This window comes from Bos indicus x Bos taurus, chromosome 14, assembly GCF_003369695.1.
Source record: "Bos indicus x Bos taurus breed Angus x Brahman F1 hybrid chromosome 14, Bos_hybrid_MaternalHap_v2.0, whole genome shotgun sequence".
In the NCBI taxonomy this organism is placed as follows: Eukaryota; Metazoa; Chordata; class Mammalia; order Artiodactyla; family Bovidae; genus Bos; species Bos indicus x Bos taurus.
The window spans coordinates 57,710,266-57,728,050 of NC_040089.1; the positions used below are offsets into that span (position 1 = coordinate 57,710,266).

Here is a 17,785-nt window from a genome sequence, read left to right on the forward strand (position 1 = left end):
CCCTGCTGGACCCTGGGCAAATTAATTAATTCTCTGCTCCTCAGCTTCCTTATTTGCAAACTGCTGATGAGGAGGAGGACTGTAGAGTTGTTACTGAAAGGAAACACATGAAAATCAATGAAATCAATGAGATGGTTTAAAAAAAAAAGCATGTACACCCGTGGCGGATTCATGTTGATGTTAGGCAAAACCAATACAATATTGTAAAGTAATTAGCGTCTAATTAAAATAAATAAATTTAAATTTTAAAAAAGCATGTAAATCCAACCAAGCATTCCTTAGACTCTCTCTCTTTCTCTCTCTCACACACACACACACACTCACACACCAGTAGAGTAGGTTATAATTTCAGAAGTAGGTTGCAATTTCAGTTGAACACAATGCTCCGTGGGCAGTACTAAAATAAATGACCTGACATTCTCACTGTGATGCTTGGAGGGTCATCTGGAAGCTTTTTGCTCCCTGGCCCCGTGTTCTCATTCTGGTTTCTGGTTGAGAAGTAACTGTATTGTGATCCTGAATTTGTGAATTGACTGAGATGGTAATCTCTTCTTCATTTAGGTCTTGTAAACTCTACGAACACTTAGAAATAAATATCAAACTTAGTATTAAAAGATGATTTTAAGTTCCAAATAATCTGTTTGTTATTTAAGGTATTTGTATGTTGGAGAGAATCAGTCAGTTTTGTCATTTTTAAGTGAAAGTTTCTAGAGAATTTAAGTTAGGAGTATCGGCATGACTAAAATAATTTGATTCATTTTACTGTTAAGTTTATTATATTAAACTAATGAGCACTTTGTCACTTATTATCAGTGTGACTTCCAGCAAGTTATTCAAGATTTCAGTACTTCAGTTTCCTCAACCTGTAAAACATAAATTAGAACAGTTTTTAATTAGACAGAATTAAAAATTAGGATAGCTACCTCATGGGACTGATTTGAGGATTAAATAAATGAAAAACTTAGAACATTATCTGGCATAAAGTAAGCATTATATAAATATTGGCTGTAAGGGTTTAGAAAGTTTTTGAAAGTTAAGCTCATACGTGTACACTGTCATATAGTTGAGTCACTTAAGACAATAATTAAATTTATAAAAACAAAAAAGACATTTAGAGGAGTTTAACTAAATTTTAAATATAGTTGATGGTTTAAGGTGATTTTAGTCTGTTCAAATTGAATTAATTTATTGGTATTTTGATGCAGGTGAAATTGATCTTATTCTCATAGTATTAATCATAGATATACAGAGAGATGATCAAGAACTACAGGTTGAATTGAAAAACTAAAAGAAAGCCAAGTTTTTCAAATTTGTCAGACTTAATAAACTGAATATTCATATAGAGCCCAAGTGACTACAGAGGGCGTTTTGTTGTTTTGGGTTTTTTTGTTTGTTTTGGTGTTGATTTTTTTGCTTACCAAAGTTATTTATACCCCTAACTTTAAATGAGTATTAACAAATAACAGCCTCCATTAGTCAGTGTAAAGGTAAAATACAATGGTGCATTTTAGCATTTCTCAAATTATCTCCCAATGTTAGGAAACTATACCATATGCTTCTCTTGAAGAATCCAGTTCTTGATAGCATATTGATAAAGATGTTTAAGGGCTTCCCTAGTGGCTCAGCAGTAAAGAATTCACCTGCCAATGCAGGAGATACAGGTTTGATCCCTGGATCAGGAAGATCCCCTGGAGAAGGAAATGGCAACTCACTCCAGACTTCTTGCCTGGGAAATCCCATGGACAGAAGAGCCTGGGAGGCTACAGTCCGTGGATCTCAAGAGTCAGACACAACTGAGCAACTAAACAACAATAGCAACTATGTAGAAATGTATTCATCCTAGTTTCTCATCATTAGTTTCCCATGGAGCCTTTTATTTGTGCACATCCACCATCCATTTAGGACAGCACTTTGCAAACCTTAAGTCCTAGACCAATGGAAAGTTTATAGATCAGTCATGTCAGTGGGTCTCAGATGGTAACTTTCTTTCATCCAGGAGTCAAGAGGGCAGGTGCCTGAGGGCTGAAGGATAGATCTAGTGGGGATGGCAGAGAGATCTGGTGATGACAGAGGAAGCCAAGGGGAGGGGAGACCACTGAGGCACAGTTTGCTTGTGGCCCCCTTCTCTAGACATTGCAACCTGATTTTTTTTCTGGTAAACACTCTCACGGACAAGGTGACAGATCCGTCCCTCCTCAGCCCTTCATCCTAATTTCTGTTACTCCTGGGCAACACATCTAAATTATTTTATTCATAGTTTTTTTTTTTAATTAATCATTTTAATGATGTGTCATTTCAGTGATTGGTGTACAAAACTGGCAAAATCTTCTGCCTGCAGCTGTAAAATTCTGGTGCATGTGAGTCAAGCTATGATGGTGAAATTTGAGGATGTCTTTGTCGAGTGTCCTCCATGCTTTGCTGATGTTCTTGCTTTAGTTCCCAGGACATTCATCTCTGGGGGTTCTTGAGCTCCATCTGCATTTTGTTGAAGCCCCTCGTGTGCATGCTGGTTTTATCCTGGGAAGGGATCTAAAGCCCTTTGCTCCTCAGATCCTAAATATGTCCAGGGAAGAGGGGTTAGCTTCCCATGTATTTGAAGTCCTCAGCGCATCTCCTTTCCAAATGACTTCCAATTTAACTTTGCCAAACCTGGAAGCCGTCCCTTTTATCTTCTTGTAGAGGCTCTCCCCTCCCCCAGCCAATCTCTATTTTCTTTCATAAGAGCTCCCATGATGCATAGTTGTGGGTATACTATTTTTTGAAGCATTATACTTTACAGAACAATTTTGGCCACAGTCTGTGTTTGCCAAACAAAATTATGCCTCTTTTTTAGTTCTTGAGTATGTGTGTGTTCTTTGAAATTGCTCTAATTGCCTAATGCTGTGATTTTGTATAGTTGAGGTTAGCCAGGGCAAATTATGGCCAAAAAAAGGAGGACTGTCCACTTGAAGGATTTTTGATCTATGTCTGTTCTTTAAAATTATTACTCATGATACTTGTGACAACAAAAATGAGTATTGCTAGAAAATCTGAGAAATGAGAGGCAGTCACAGTCTTCATTGGAAAACTACATTTTAGAAATTGAGAGTGGTTTCATAAAGAATCTGAACAAGATTTCTTGCTTTGAATGGCTATTTGGGGTCACATTAAAGGACTTTATTGTAGTCAATGTGTGAGTTTCGATTTATATGCTTGAGGCATGTAAACAACAAAACAAAATACAGACCCCTTTTTAAAAGAATTTGGTTTGAGGACTTCCCTGGTAGTCCAGTGACTGGGACTTTGTCTTCCAGTGTGGGGTGTTGGTTCGATACTTAGTAGGGGAGCTGAGATCCCACATGCCTTGCAGCCAGAGAACCAAAACATAAAACAGAAACAATGTTGTAACACATTCAGTAAAGACTTAAAAAATGGTACATATAAAAAAAAAATCTTAAAAAAGTAATTTGGGCTACAAGCAATCTAGGAGACAAAATTTGAGACTAGCATCTTCATTTAAAACCACACACAGTAAAGGGGAGCAATATGAACCCCAAGGGGGCAAAAGCTGACTCCTGCAAGGTGAAATAATCTCAGGTGTTAAAATGATCTGCAGTTGTGTACAAACAAATAGAAATTTTGTGAGGAGAAGAAGAAGGAATTAGGGGGGAAAGTCTGAGGCTTTTTGCCAAGGGAGTGATGGAGAAAATAAGTTTGAGAAACACTAAACTGAGCCTTGTGATAAATTGGTGAAATTACTGAAAGTTCATTTCTACAACATTTATCAGTTCTTGTTCTGAAGTTTATGCTTCGCAATCAGAATCTGCTGCCTGTGTGGGTCTTGTGTCTTTGATGTTAAAGACTTGCCTCATTTCTCACAGCTATGAAATTTTTGGTATTTCTTAGATGGCATGTGGGGCGAGGGCTATATTTGTAAAATTCAAAATGACATTTTCCAGTGGTTCAGTTGACTGAACCAAATGTGACCTTTGTGTTGGCCTAAGAAAACCCTAAATGATGGGACTACATTGCCACATGTCACCACTCATAATTTGTAGTACTCAAACTTTGTAAGAACTCATAATTTTCATGCCTACTCAATCTTTAAGATCCAAATCAAGCATCACCCTGGTTTTGAAACCTAAACAGAGCTTCAAGGTCCATGGAGTAATTATTCCTTCTTCTGAGCTGGCAGTATGGAGTACATATGTCAATTATTATGCTAACTACATTGCATTATAATATTTGTTCTTACTTTCTACATCAAGAGCTGTCACAGGTGAACAGCAGTGCCTGGTCCATCTCTCTATTCCTAGACCCTTGCTGTGGTGATGGGCTGTGGTATCGCAGCTCAGTAGGACTTGTAGTGTGCGAAGATACCTGCAGTCCAATGGAAGTGGCGAGAAGCCATGGTCCAGGATTCCCTTTGGGGTTTTATGCAAAACTTTTACAGGCAAGCCCTCTCAATGAAACTGTTTCAGTGTCCAAACTACAGCAATTACAACCCTGCAACATTTATTGCCAAGTGGCATTGCTAATTTTTTCATGCTGTGTTTAGATTCCAGTGTATTTTTTCCCTTATCCATCTCTGTTCCTATAACCAGGTCAAACCAGAAACCTGAAAGTCAAACCAGTCTCCACACACAGCAGTCTCTTTTCAACCAATTTAATATTTCTTTAATCCTTCCTCAACTTCCAGTGTGACAGAAGCAGCTTCATAAAAGGATACTCCTTCACTGATTGAAGCGTTAACTACGCTATAACATACAAGGACGCTGTTTATTTCTAGCTCTGCAGCGGGAAGGAGAGGTGGGCATTGTGTGTTGCCATTCGGTAATGTTTGGAAAGGAATGGACAATGATTTCAGAATGAAACTGTAGCCATTTTCGTTGCACCCAGGAAGACCAAATACAGGATATGAGCACATATTAACTAGACAGCTTGCGCATATTAACTAGACAGCTTTTGTGTAATAAAGGGGTTTTTTTTAATTGAAGACCCACTCATTGTTTCTAAGATTCTTCCATAAAACACTGCTGCCCTTGGTAATTCTCTATGAGGGCATGAAAATAGAAGAGCTATTATTTACTTAATTATAATACTATTCATGCCTACCTAAGTCACCTCGGTCATGTCAGACTCTGCAACCCTGTGGACTATAGCCCACCAGGCTCCTCTGTCCATGGGATTCTCCAGGCAGGAATTCTGGAGTGGGTTGCTATGCCCTCTTCCAGGGGATCTTCCTGACCCAGGGATTGAGCCTGCATCTTCTGCGGCTCCTGCATTGACAGGTGGATTCTTTATCACTCGTACCACTTGGGAATACTATTATTACATGGTGATTATTTTTTTGAAAATACCAAAGATTGCAAAAAATAAAATACAAAACATCTAGAGTTAATGATGATAATGTATGATGATAATAACCTATAACATCATACACACACACACACATTTTGTAATATGACAGTGCTCATTATTATACAGTTACCTCCTTTATTTTTTACAAAAAGTAGTTTCAAAGTGGTCATACTTTCCAAAACTATTCTTTCCATTTTTAAACAATTATAAACATCTCCTGATATCCATTTCCAAGTCATACTAGTTTTTAATGGCCATATACCATTCTCCTCTATGAAATATATTTTATTTTTGCTTATTTATTTTTATTAAGATATAGTTGATTTATAATTATTCTGTGGGATTTATATGAACAGTCTTTCACTCTGTATAATTTTTAAATTATAGCTAACACTTTGAAGAACTATAGCATAAATCTTAACACACTGTTTTTTTTTTTCTTCTGATAAATTCCAGGAAGCTAAACTGCTGAGTCATGAAGTGTAGACATTTTTAAGTCCTCTAGTGGATAATGCTGAATTTCCCTTCAGGAGAGTTGCATCAATTCACAGGCAAAATATATTAAAAAGTAGTCTTTTAAAACCACAGTGTGACCTACCTTCACAACATGGCACAGATGTGGGCTTCCCGGCCAAACCACAGCAGATTGAATGGCTTGGTATGTGGCAACGGAGAAGGTCTCTTGGTGGAATGTCTGAGGCAAAGTTACAGAGTAGCTCCTAGCAACAGCCTGGATTTAGAGTGCAAACCACAAGTATTCACTGCCTACCTTGCATGCTGGTCACAGTCACATGCTGGGTTTTTATTTTTGTTGGTATTTTTAAAATATTTTCCCAGCCAGGTTAGCACTGTTATTTTCAGGATCACATGTTGATTCTGCAGGACAAAATCAGAACAGAGAAGGAAATAAGTAAAAACACACATAGAAAATCTCCAGTGAATCTCTGAACCTAGATTCTGAAAGATAACTTTGCAAAATATGCCTGCCTATGTAGATGCTCTCAGCAACTACATGTCAAGTAAATTTTTATCTGGGACCATGGAAAGATCTGGCAACCTAATATTAATCTTGCCTGTCACTTTCTCCCTCAGAAATGATATACAGAGAAAGTATATGCCTTAGACTTGATAATGCCATTTCTTCCCCAGTGCTCAAAACTGAAATGTAACAAACAATCATTCATTAGCGTTAAGCAGTGCTAGTGGTAAAGAACCCACCTGCCAACACAGGTAGATGTAAGGGATGTGGGTTCAATCCCTGGGTTGGGAAGATGCCCTGGAGGAGGGCATGGCAGCCCACTCCAGTATTCTTGCCTGGAGAATCCCATGGACAGAGGAGCCTGACGGGCTACAGTCCATGGGGTCACAGGTCACGACTGAAGCAACTTAGCACACAGCACGCAGTGTTAAGTAGTGCCTTCACCTCCATATGTTTTATCCTGATAGAAACACGTTTTCCAATTGGCACAATGAGGAACGGTCCAAATGGGGAGAATGTCCAGTAGCAGAGACCTGACTTGCTTGAGAGTTAAGGTCACTATCAACCTACAGCCCATGGGTCTTTGTGCCAAAGAGGGTACTCTGGTAGAAAATGGTAATGTGACACCACTAGACCTCAGTCTATAGAATCCATCAGCCCAGTCATCCTGCACAACTCAATTTATAGACAGAACCCATAAAATTTTGCAGTCAGGAAAGAAACCTTCAAAGAGTTTCATGTCTTCAAAGGATCAATTTTCACAATTAAGCCCCCAATTTAAGGCAGCAGAATATATTTAGTGGGAATGCGGCCTGGTAATTATCTGTACAAAATAAGCAGCTCTCAACCCAAAAAGGAATTTGCACGTGCACACTACTGTTTGTATAAGCAGCCTTCTGTTTTGCACTTGAGGCCATATACTGTGCAGACACGGCTCCTTAAAACATTGTGGAGCCACTGTGATTTAGCTGGTTGGTATTCACCTAATGTCAGCAATTAGAGTCCAACTGCTGACCTAGGGGCAAATTCAAGTTCTTTACTGTCTTAGAGCTAAAAATGTGTATCTTAAAAAACAGAGTAATTTAAAAATGGATAGGCTTACAGTTAATGTGTTTGGGGAGAAACATCCAGAGTTAATGATGAAATATCATGAGATGAATATTTCTTGAGAAATCCTCAAAAAATCCAGCCTCTGGAATAATACATTTTCCTGATTTGATTCAAGTTCACAGCTTACATCCAACTCTCAAATCACCTAAATCTAAAAACAGTTGTTCCTTTACACTCTGCTTCTGAAGGAAATGGCAACCCCCTTCAGTACTCTTGCCTGGAAAATTCCATGGGCTGAGGAGCCTGGTAGGCTACAGTCCATGGGGTTGCAAAGAGTCGGACACGACTGAGCAACTTCACATTCTTTTTCTTTCTGAAATACTGAGCTAAGAGTCCTGCTGTGAACACCTAGACAATGCTTAACGAAAATTTGTTGGTTCAGAACTGGAGTAAGAAAATAAACTGTGAAGAGCAGAAATCACCAAGAGTGGCTAATGTCAAAGGCAGCCACAGAGCACGTGGCCTCCCTTTGTGCGTGTTGAAGAGAGCTGTCCCAAGGCAGTCCTGACCACTGCACTGGGAGTCCTCCCTTCATTGTGTCACATCGGTTTGCCTTTCAAAAATCAAGAATCGATTCTAGAAAAGATCTTCATAGTGTAGATGGCACTCTGAGTTTTCTTTCTTTAAAAACCTTCAGTTTTTTAAAACCACATGAGATAAAATCCACAAAAATACGTCTTAGCCCTTGAGGCCCTTTATAAAGGAGTTCTACTATTGCCTAGCAAACCTAAGTTCTTTATTAGCTTCCTTCTCATCATGTGAGAAGTTTGTGGTTTACACACACCACTTTTTTTTTTTTAAGTTATCCAGATTTAAGCAGCTTTATTTCCCTGCTGGAAACTTGGCAACATAAATGCCAAGTTTGCACATTTAGGATGTACTTTAAAAAAAAAAATTCTATGGAAATAATGACTGATTTAAAAGAATTAATATATCCACTGAAGCTTAGCTTAATAACACCGAAGCAGCAGTGGATTAGGGACAGGAAGATGGTGCAGGAATATTGTAAATCTTTTTTAAGCAAAATGACTCTATAATAACGGAGACAGTATATTTTCTTAGAAAACAGTTTTATTTAATAGTTTCTTGAAATTCTAGTGACAGATCTGACTGTTCACAAAGTAGATTAAAAAGTGATAAATGGGAAAAAGCAAAGATAATAGCTAACAGAACAGGGCACTAAAATTTATCATCAGTAATAAGTTCAGCTCATGAATCAGGACGTTAATCCTCTATATCATAGAGAAAGCAAATAGTGTGACTTATCTGTTAATTCTGACACAAAGCAAGAGAATTTCATGTGTCTTCCCAAGATATTTCTAATATACTTTTCTTCTAAGTAGCTAGAACAAATCATATGATAAATGGTGGGAGCAATGGGGTTTTTTCCCCCCTGGAGTAAAACAAGGAATCAAGGGGTAAAATGAGAGTACCAAGAAATGAAAGAAACATGTTCTTTATTAATTCAGAAGACAGAAAAGGACAGTAAGTATAGAAAGACAAGTTTCAGATCAACATCATCTAAGAAAGAATACCAAACACCTAGAGTTGTCTAACAATGAAATTGACTCCTTATGAAGTTTGTTTTCTGTCCCAGATGGTGTGCTGTAGAGCTCTAGCAGAATCTAGATGACCATTTGTCAAGGAGTTTTATGACAGCATCTTGTATTTCATTTTCTGCATATTTATTGATTGTTTTCATATACCAAGTAGGCTGGTTTATTAGTACCATGTACCTAGAAAGGCAAGTCCATTTTGCCTTTGTCATTGCCTTTGTCATTGCCTTTGTCATTGCCAAATACCACATCCCACAGTACTGGGGAAGGTAGTCAAGCTCAGGTGTGACCTCTGTTAACCCTGAAACCTTTGCCAATGCTAGCAGCGTTGGGCTACCTATTCAATACAGAGCAGTCAAGACCTGCCTTTGGAGCCACGACATGATATAAGTCAAGGAATTGACAACGTAATAGGCTAACACTCTCCATAATCCTCTCAAGACCATGCCTCGTGTCTGCACAGAGCTCTTGGTACCACTGGTGTCTACCACTTCTTTCCCATTCATCCGTGGTCTCACCTGGTTAGAAACCTAGGCTCACAGTGACCATATATGCTTGGAACAGTGCTAAATTATGCCTGTTGTCCCAACGTGATAATTAATAGAGCCCACTTTCACTTTCAAACCCATCCCAGTTTGAATAACAAATTATATTGTCACCGACCTATGACTAAGTCCTGGAGTAACTACCGTAGTTACCACTTTGCCTGATATTATGTTAATGGAAACTCATACATGTGAATACTGCTTGCTACCTTTGCACAGTGAAACCATATAGAACAAGGAGACTGTTTTGGAATTCACATAGGTCACCATGCAAAGCGAGGGCTACCAGTACTCACTGTGCTTTCTGACAGAATATTTCTGAAGCAGTCATTTCTGACCAGCTGAGATTACAAATCTCCTCTATCCCGTACTTTAGATGTTTCCCAAATATGTGACATATGAAGGAGGCTTTTCCAATTAGGAAGTTAAATATTAGGTCTCACACTACAACTGTTATTTTGCAATTGGCCTGTTGTCAGCAACAACAAGAAACCCAGGCATCTCTGGGACAATAGGTCTTCTTTGGATTTACTGTAGTTAAGAATACAGTTTGGTTTCCCTGTATTACAGATTCATGTGTCTACAAAAAGCTAGCTTTCTAGGGTACCTACAAACTCCTCTGGTTAAACACCTAAGCCAAGTAAAACTCTCTGATGCCTGTATGCCATTGTAATTTTGTGTCCCATTAACCAATGAAGAGTTTACTCCATTAATTCTTGCTTTGGGAAAGATCAAAGTTACTATGTAGTATATTTGGATGATATTCTAATATACTGTTCAGACTTTTTTGCAGAAATCCTCAATTTACATACAGCTCAGTTATCATCATTTTTAAGCTAATCCTAAGCAAGTTTCCATCCAGGCAGTAGAGTTCCAGAACATAGCTTGTCCTGGTCATTCATTAACACCTGTGTCTACCCTCTTGGAACATCAGACTCCCTGTGCTCAGTCGCTCAGTCATGTCCACCTCTTTGCAGCCCCATGGACTGTAGCCAGGCTCCTCTATCCATGGAATTTTCTAGGCAAGAATACTGGAGTGGTTTGCCATTTCCTAGTCCAGGAGATCTTCCCAACGAGGGATCGAACCCACATCTCTTGCATCTCCTGCAGGCAGATTCTTTTACCCCTAGCTCCACCTAGGAAGCCGTCAGACTGTCTAGACTAATACATTTGAAATTTCTGTGGTTTCAGCAAAACGCCATATGTTTCAAGTTCCATTTCTCCAGCATTTATGTTATGGGGTCACACAGAGTCAGACACGATTGAAGCAACTTAGCAGCAATGAACATAAATGATAAATCCCAGTAGAAACTTGGATCTTTTAAAAAGACCCAAGTACCAACTACCTTACAAGAAGCTCGTCCCAAATACAGTAATGAGTGTTCTTGGAGGATCATTACTTTTACTTCATCATGCTACATTCACAATTCAGTCATTCAGTGATTGAAGTTTGAAGCAGATCTGACAAATCCAGAAAATCTCTTATGGTGTGAAATGACAACTCTTTTTTTGGATCAAGTAGATCTAGATTTATTTACTTCAATCTACTTTATCTAAAGCCCCTTTGCCTAGAAGCAGTTTAATGCAAAATGTGATCAATGAACAAATCTCCTAAAAACCATTGCCCTTCTGAGATTTTCACCATCTTCTTGAATGTTTTAATTTCTTCTGTCATTCTCACACAGGCTTTTCAATATTTTTAAAAACTAATTTGTTTATATCTAACTTGTCATAAATATACTATTTACAGGATTTCAAAAACAAAAGCATTATTTTGTTTCCTTGTAGGCATCTTTTCCTTTTTGTAACCTTTGAGAATTTAATAATACACTACCTAAGAAAGAGGATTTGCCCAATTTTTAATTATTTTATTGTACTTATTTTTATTGCTTCAATAAATCCTTAAATAATCACAAGAGACTTGTAGAAGATCCACCATCCACAGAACTCTTCCCTCTGAAAGTTCCTCACAACTTATCAGCTGAACTTGGAATCACATAGACAAGGCTAATGCTGTCTTGGAACATCTATATCTATTATTTCCAAATTGAGTCAGTATCTGGTCCAAGTAGTTAATATGTTATATTAAACTTCACTACACTTCTCCACTGAGAGTTTATCATTCTTAAAAATCTTAGCTTCCATGGCCACTAATGCATCCTTAACATTAACATCCTCATTTGCTGTTTAGTCACTAAGTTGTTTCTGACTCTGCGACTCCATGAACTGCAGCACTCCAGGCTTCCCTGTCCTTTGCAATCTCCTGGAGTTTGTCAAACTCATATCCATTGAGTCAGTGAAGTCGGTGATTCTGTCTAACCATCTCATCCTCTGTCATCCCTCTCTCCTCCTAACCTCAATCCTTCCCAGCATCAGAGTCTTTTCTAATGAGTTGGCTCTTCACATCAGGAGGCTAAAGACTGGAGCTTCATCATCAGTCCTTCCAGTGAATATTCAGGGTTTATTTCCTTTAGAATTGACTGGTTTGATCTCCTTGCTGTCCCAGGGACTCTCAAGAGTCTTTTCCAGCACCACAATTCAAAAGCATCAGTTCTTTGGCTCTCAGCCTTCTTTACAGTCCAGCTCTCTCACTTGTACATGACTACTGGAGAAACAATAGCTTTGACTATATGGACCTTTGTTGGCAAAGTGATGTCTCTGCTGTTTAATATGATGTCTAAGTCTAAAACTCAGCATTCAAAAACCAAAGATCATGGCATCTGGTCTGATCATTTCATGGCAAATATATGGGGAAACAGTGACAGACTTTATTTTCTTAGGCTCCAAAATCACTGCAGATGGTGACTGCAGCCATAAAATTAAAAAATGCTTGATCCTTAGAAGAAAAGTTATGACAAACCTAGACAGCATATTAAAAAGCAGAGACATTCATTTGCCAACAAAGGTCCATCTAGTCAAAGCTATGGTTTTTCCAATAGTTATCTATGGATGTGAGAGTTGGAGTATAAAGAAAGCTGAATGCCTAAGAATTAATGCTTTTGAAGTGTGCTGTTGGAGAAGACTCTTGAGAGTCCCTTAGACTGCAAGGAGATCCAAACAGTACATCCTAAAGGAAATCAGTCCTGAATATTCATTGGAAGGACTGATGCTGAGGCTGAAACTCCAATAGTTTGGCCACGTGATGCAAAGAGCCGACTCATTGGAAAAGACCCTGATGCTGGGAAAGATTGAAGGCAGGAGGAGAAGGGGACAACAGAGCTTGAGATGGTTGGATAACATCACTGACTCAGTGGACATGAGTTTGAACAAGCCCAGGAAATGGTGAAGGACAGGGAAGCATAGTGTGCTGCAGTCCATGGGGTCACAAAGAGTTGGACATGATTGACAACTGAATAACAAGTTTGTCATAGCTTTTCTTCCAAGAAGCAAGCATCTTTTAATTTCATGGCTGTGGTCACTGTCCACAGTGATTTTGGAGTCCAAGAAAATTAAGTCTGTCACTGTACATAACACACAATCCAATGTATCAATAAGGTAATACAGTCAACATAAACCATAGGTAGGTGGATAGGCATGGAATATCAGGAGAGATGCTGATTTTTGAAAACTTTATGTTATAGAGCTAACAGGAAGAATTCAGTTTACTCAACAGTTTTCATTTGTTATGTGAATATCTTTTGATGTAATAATCCTGTGATGTAGATATTTTTATTATCTCAATCACTAATTTTCCTAGTACTAATGAAGAAATTGGGACTCAGAGAAGTTAGGGCATTTGCCTATAGATCTGTTCATTGATGTTACTTTTCTTAGCTTTATTCAACCTACATCAGTTCAGTTCAGTTCAGTCACTCAGTAGTGTCCGACTCTTTGCAACCCCATGAATTGCAGCATGCCAGGCCTCCCTGTCCATCACCATCTCCCGGAGTTCACTCAAACTCATCACATAACTTCTACTAATCACCACTGCATCATCCGCAATCCACTGATGCTGCCACCCAACACACACTGCTGGAACAGCTGCTTTCTTTTGCTTTTTGAAATGTTTTTTCTAAACATCTTTGACTTAGCACCAGTGAGGTTTGGCTCTGACCACATGCTGATCCTTTCTTCTGGATAGGATGCTAAGCTCTTAGCACATCTTATATCTTTCACTCAGCTCTTAAGAATTTCTCTAACTCTTCACTAAAGTCTTTGGCTTCTTCAATCCTGATTCCTGGATTTTCTGAAGGGTTTAAAGATACAGGAACCAGGATCCAACCCAAGAACAGAAGGGTTGAGTAATTAAGGTTTAATTTTAATGAAATGAACAGAGTGTATTTAAATATCTTAAGGGTACAGACAAAAACTGACCTCTAATGTTCTCTAATGAAGTGTATTGGTATATATGTGTATAAATATACACTTATACTCTATGTGTAGCTATATAAATATACATGTATCTATTTTAGGATAAGAAAACATTTTCAGAAAAATAAAATATAAGGACCCATTGCTTTCCCATGTGTGGCTTGAGCCTCTGGGGAGACTTATCATCTCTTTCATTGTTAACCGGGGTATAGACCCCCATAGTTAAAGACATTTCTTTATTTTGGAATTTATTAGTTCATGTATGTAATCAAAGGTCTCAGGGCTCATTATAGAGTACTATTTTTTCTTAAGACAAAATGAGAAGCTACTTTAGCACTGTGCTAAAGTAGCACAGTGATGACAATAAACCTCAATCTAGAGTGATCCCCAGTTAATTTAAATAGAGCTTCCTGTCCCAAATTTCTTTAGGCCAAGTCTTGTCTAAATAGAAGGTTTGACCTTTCCTTCTTCCTGTCCACTTTGCACTCACTATGATACAGTTTAAGACAATTGGATAGACATTGCAAATTATGTCCTCGAAGTTGTAGTTACAGATAAAAGTTGTAGTTACAGATAAAACAAAAAGCAAAACACACATACTCGTGTGAGTTCTTCCTGAGAACTGATGGATCATCTCTCTACCCTAGTCCAGTGATAACAGTAGATAGGGTCAGAGTAAGGAGTATATAAAATGTGCAAACGTTATTGCCTCTGCTTTATGGGTCAGTGTGACTGAGCCTCAGCCTCTCCCCTGCAGTGCCACTGCAATAGCAAATGGTGAGAAGTCAAGAAGAGGCTCCCAGGGTCTTCTCTAAGCCTGCATCTCGGGTGAGGTCCAGACAGCCAGTTGAAAATAAGAACCACTCACTTTTCAATCAGTTGTGTTTTCAGCACTACATAAAACTGATTTAACTGATTCTTGCTCAGGGAGTTGGCCAAGCCATTTAGCTGATTTACCACTGGCTTTTGATTCTAAAGTGAAGTCTGAAAATCATTATTTAAACTTATTAAAGAAAAAGAGAAACAAATGTTTATATAGTTTATCCTTGCTTGGGTTGTAGAGCAGGAATCACTGTCTGATCCTGTGCACCCTGCTGAATGTTCTTAGGTACCAAAAAAGAAAAGTGGGCTTCAAAAAATGACAAAAAATGTACTCAGAATTTTGAACACTATGCATTTCACGTCATCAAAATCTCTGAAAGCAAAAAGGTATTCTTGCTTTTTCAATCCTTTAAAAGAATTACAGATTTATATAAATGAGATACATTATTTAGCAATAATAATGTAAAGACTTCTATCAACAGTAATGATTAATGCCTTCTGAAGTATTTCCCAAGCATTCTGAAGAGTAGTCACTCCTGGTACATAAATATTTTGAAAACATATTGGGAACAATTTAACATTTTTTAAAGTAAAGAGAAATGACACTTTGACAGAAGCACCCTGGAAATTCACATCCTTCTTTTTTTTCAAGTAGTGGATTATATTCTCTGATATGAAAGCCTGTGGCCAGACCAGATTTTTCAGTGTTATTTATGTGTGTATCCATACTGTGCTCTCATGTCCTTTTAATCTTTGCTGGACAAATTAAGTTCAAATATATTTACATGAGCATTATTACAAATGAATAATTTAAATGTTCTTTAGACTATACTCCCTTACCACAGACACTTTCCTGAATATGATGCATTTATTACAGTACTTTTACATATATAAGTGTGATTTTAAAGATCAATGCAAGTCCTCCAGTTTTCTATATAACTTTCTATATTAACAATTATTATTATCACGCTCAGCTTTTGTTGTTGTTCACAATCTAATGTGATTTGGGCTCCTTCCCATTGCTTAGGACTAGCTAAGTCTAAGTAGTTAAATATGAATTCTTCCATCTTCATTGCTCATACCTTCCAAATCTCTCTTTTACTGTGCTCTGTTTGAAGTTTTTTCCCTGTATGATAATATGACCTTGCCCTGACTTTGCTGCCTAGTCAACCTCGTGTACAATTAGAAGAGCTCCTGGGCCACATTCACACTGTCATCTGTCTCCTGCATGTGACTACCTCAATGGAGCTGATTTTGAGGCAGCTTTGTTAGCATCCTAATGACTGGCTTGTTCCAAGATCTTCTTTTTGGTAACCTAATCCTATTGACATGAAACTGAGCCTAGAATGTAGCTGATGCTGGTAAAATGCTTCAGGGATACCATCCACAAAGAATTTTCCACAGAGAGCCATGTAGCTCTCAAACCTCTTCCTGTACTTGGATTTTGATACAGCCTTAAATTACTAATTAAAGGGAGGGTCAAACAGACATGTGAATGCCTCTTCCATGCTTTTGATAAATAATTACTGAGCAATGCTATCGTACATGGTACAAGGTGGGGGAAGAACATTTATTGAGTACTAAGTGCCTTACCTGAGTATGACTATCATTGCTACAATCCTATAAAGGAGTTGTCTCATTCATGCTTAGAGATAGGCGAACTGAGACTGAAAGAAGTTATAAATACCCCTGGCACAGCTAGTAACAGTGGTGTTAAGAGTCACATCTTAGGATCACCTATTCTAAAATCAGCACCTTTTTTATGCATACTATTCCAAAGGTTAAAATACACATCCTCCATCCTACTGGACTCTGAAAAATTTGTTAAATGACAGCCCAAGAACTAAACTATAGCAGATTAAAAAGACATAATATATGCCAAAAAGTAATCATGAAATTAAGAGATGGATATAATATGATAAGTGCTTGAGAGGAGAGGTTAGTGGAGTTTGAAATGATCAGAAACAAGGTGGGTGTTGAATGGGATCCAGAAACAAAGGTTATTGGAAAGGTAACTGTACTTAAAGGTAATGCAAACTGAGAAGAGGGACATAAATTCTAATAAAAGCAAGGCTGAGAAAAAAGTTATAGGATCAGCAATAAGTATTTCTCCTTCACGAGACAGCAAACAAGACACACTAGCTGAAGAAAAATGTAAAAGAGTAATGTAAGGTTTAATTTCAAAAATCATGTTGCATTTGGATATGTAAAGCTTTTAAGAGCTAATAATAGTCTGTACTATTCATTAAGAAAAATAAAGGAGGAGGGACCACTGAAGATCTGTGAGTAAGACAACGACATGATGAGAATAAAATTGAAATTAGTCTGGACTAACTGTGCAAGATACCACAGAAGTAAAAGAAAACTGGAGGAAGGTGAGAGAAATTAGAAAGCTGGTGATCATATATATATATATATACACACACACACACACATAAATATATAAATATATATATATATATATATATATATATACACACAAGTTGTAGTGGTAATAGCAGGAAGTTAACAAAAGGCTTAATGCTATGCTATGCTAAGTCACTTCAGTCATGTCCGACTCTGTGCGACCCCACAGACGGCAGCCCACCAGGTTCTCCCGTCCCTGGGATTCTCCAGGCAAGAACACTGGAGTGGGCTGCCATTTCCTTCTCCAATGCATGAAATTGAAAAGTGAAAGGGAAGTCGCTCAGTCATGTCCGACTCTTAGCGACCCTATGGATTGCAGCCTAACAGGCTCCTCCGTCCATGGGATTTTCCAAGCAAGAGTACTGGAGTGGGGTGCCATTGCCTTCTCCTAACAAGAGGCTTAAAGAACCCATGAAATGTTTCAGAGAAGCGTTTGCTCCGGTAAAGATACATGGTCCATTCTTAAGGGTATGAAGTTAACATAAGCAGTTTTAGTCTATGTTTTATTTTTAATTAATTTTCACATATGTTAATTGAATATTTCATTAACGCACAATGAAATAATACATTATGCTAGTGATGAACTAATTACAAACTGAAACCTATTTTTAAGCCTTTCCTTGAAAGAGGTACTTTTTCTTAATTGATTTTTTTTGGAGGGAGGACACTAGAATTAAATGTCATGTAGCAATATTAAATTTGATGAAAAATATAGT

General features: G+C 37.9%; 1 long non-coding RNA gene across 1 annotated transcript; it reads right to left on the reverse strand.

Annotated features, from left to right (window-relative positions):
• Positions 1-753: 753 nt before the first annotated feature.
• Positions 754-6,203, reverse strand: LOC113904338. The gene is made up of 2 exons (XR_003514490.1): positions 5,939-6,203; positions 754-863 (listed from the first exon to the last, which is right to left on the reverse strand). It is a non-coding gene; the product is annotated as an uncharacterized LOC113904338 (long non-coding RNA).
• Between the last annotated feature and the right edge of the window lie 11,582 nt (positions 6,204-17,785).